The sequence below is a fragment of the Notamacropus eugenii genome, chromosome 5, assembly GCF_028372415.1.
Source record: "Notamacropus eugenii isolate mMacEug1 chromosome 5, mMacEug1.pri_v2, whole genome shotgun sequence".
NCBI classification, from domain to species: Eukaryota; Metazoa; Chordata; class Mammalia; order Diprotodontia; family Macropodidae; genus Notamacropus; species Notamacropus eugenii.
Window position 1 is genome coordinate 279,331,215 of NC_092876.1, and position 2,551 is coordinate 279,333,765.

The 2,551-nt window shown below is 37.1% G+C and overlaps 1 pseudogene; it reads left to right on the plus strand.

Moving 5' to 3' along the window:
• Positions 1-1,050: 1,050 nt before the first annotated feature.
• On the plus strand, positions 1,051-1,850 carry LOC140506138 (ribosome maturation protein SBDS-like; annotated as a pseudogene).
• The last annotated feature ends 701 nt before the right edge of the window (positions 1,851-2,551 follow it).

The following is a 2,551-nucleotide window of genomic DNA, read 5'->3' on the forward strand; positions in this document are numbered from 1 at the left end:
TGCAATGGGGTTGCACTAGAATTTCCAATAAATTAAGAGTAAAGCAAAGATGCCCACTCCCCTCATTATTGTTTGATATGGTTCTGGAAACATTAGCAATAAGAGAATGTTAGTAAAAGAATGAAGACAGGTAAAAAAAGATAAAACTATCTTTACTTGCCAGTGATATAACGGTTAACTTGGAAAACACTAGGGAGTTAGTAAAGATATTAATAGAGACATTAGCTTCAGCAAAGTTGCAGGCTACAAAATAAATCCTCAAATATCAACTGCATTTCTAAACATGAACAACAAAAGCATGATAAGCAATAATAGAAGGGAAATCTCATTTCAAATAACTACAAAATGCATAAAATATCTGGAAATCCTCCTACCAAAGTACACATAAGACTTGCATGCATTCGGTTATAAAGTTTCCCTTAAAGAAATTGAAAAGAAAATTACATAGCTCGAAGAATGTTCAGTGCTCATGACTAGGCAGTGCCAAGACAACAAAAATGAAACTACTACTAAAATTAATTTACACTCATAATGCTATACCAATCCAACTACCAAGGAGACACTTTATAAAATAATAACAAAATGCATCTGGAAAAATAAACGATGTAGAATATCAAGGGAAATGATGAAAAATAAGGATGAAGAGGAAATGGTACTTCCAGACCTTAAAACTATATTATAAGGCAACAGTCATCAAAATTATAAGGTACTGATTAAAGAATAGAGAGATAAATCAATGGAACAGATTAGAGAAGGGTAATTCAGAAACAATAGAACTCAATAACTCAATGTTTGATAAAGTGGAAAATATAAATTACCTAGGAAAAAATTCCCTATTTGATAAAAACTGTTCGGAAAACTGGAAAGCAGTCCGGCATTCTAATCCCTTGGCCCAACATCTTACATAACAATCTAAATGAATATGAGACCTTAAAGATCATACTGTTAAAAAATAAAAGAGGGAGTCCTTCTTGGGAGAGTTCACGCTGCCCAGCTCGAAGGTCGGGGCAGTTAGCAGGCCCGGCTCCCGGGTGGGAACTGGTTGCCACAATGTCGATTTTCACGCACACCAACCAGATCCGCCTAACAAATGTGACCGTGGTACCACGCTCATGAAGCACGAGTGGGGGGCGGGGGGGGGGGGGGCGACGGGAGAGGTGGCGTGGCAACGGGAGTGGGGTTTGAGATCGCTTGCTGCAAGAACTAGGTGGTGGGTTGGTACAGCGGCGTGGAAAAAGATCTTGATGAAGTTTGCAGACCCACTTCGTGTTTGTAAATATTACTAAAGGTCAAGTTGATAAAAAGGAAGATTTTTATCAGTGCTTTTGGAACCGCTGACCAGACTGAAATCTGCAAGCAGATTTTAACAAAAGAAGTACAGGTGTCAGATAAAGAAGAGTATACACAGCTGGAGCAAATGTTTAAGGATATTGCAACAATTGTAGCAGATAAATGTGTAAATCCTGAAACAAAGAGACCGTACACTGTCATCCTCATTGAAAGAGAAATGAAGGACATCCACTATTCCGTTAAACCTAACAAGAGTACAAAGTAGCGTACCTTGGGAAGTAATAAAACAGTTGAAGGAAAATATGAAGATTGAGCGAACCCACAGGAGGCTTCGATTCATTCCACCTGTGAGGGAGGGAGAAAAGCTAAGAGAAAAACTAAAACCATTGATCAAGGTTATACAAGGTGAAGATTTTGGTGACCAGATAGAAATAGTGTGTCTAATTGACCAAGGCTGCTTTAGAGAAATTGAGATGATACAGAAGGAGACAAAAGTAAAACGTTCTTTGGAAGTCCTCAGCTTGAAAGACTTGGAAGAAGGAGATGAGAAATTTGAATGAAAGCATTTCACTATCTCTTTACTCAGAAACACATCTAAAAGGTGTTCTCACTTCCCTCAGCCCTGTTAACTTCTGTGTTTTTTTCCTACCAAATACTTGCTTAGATTGCTTAATTTGAGGTTTTCATTGGAGCATATGTGATAATCAAAGAAGTCATTTATATACAGAATATTCAGTATAAAAATCCTAATGTGGGATAAATGCATTCTGGCTGTCAAGCTGGGCTACTAATATTAAAAGAACCAGGGTGAACCTCTTCCTGTTTTGCATTCTGCCTGGGCATCTGGGCAACTCTGTGTCATCTTAATTTTTGACAGTGGTCATTTTTTGCTAAACTGTACATGAAAGTTGTCTCAAAGTTTACACTAAAAATTCATGTCTTAGAAACATCCCTTGATAGAAGAGGAATGTGTGCAGAAAGATGTAAGCCTGCAACATTTCTATATGACAGAATTTGAGTGATTTTAATTTGGCCTAATATTAAGCTGGGTCTTGTGACTTCCCAACTGATACTGTTTTTAATGTGTGTGCATGTGTGTGTGTGTGTGTGTGTGTGTGTGTACATATACAGTTACTGACTGTCCATGAGTATTCTCATTTAGTAAACACGCTGCCAAAATGTAAAACACTATCTTTGGTTTAAAAAAAACAAGTCATTCATGATCATTTTTAAAATTTATAATATATGTTAATACAAATGA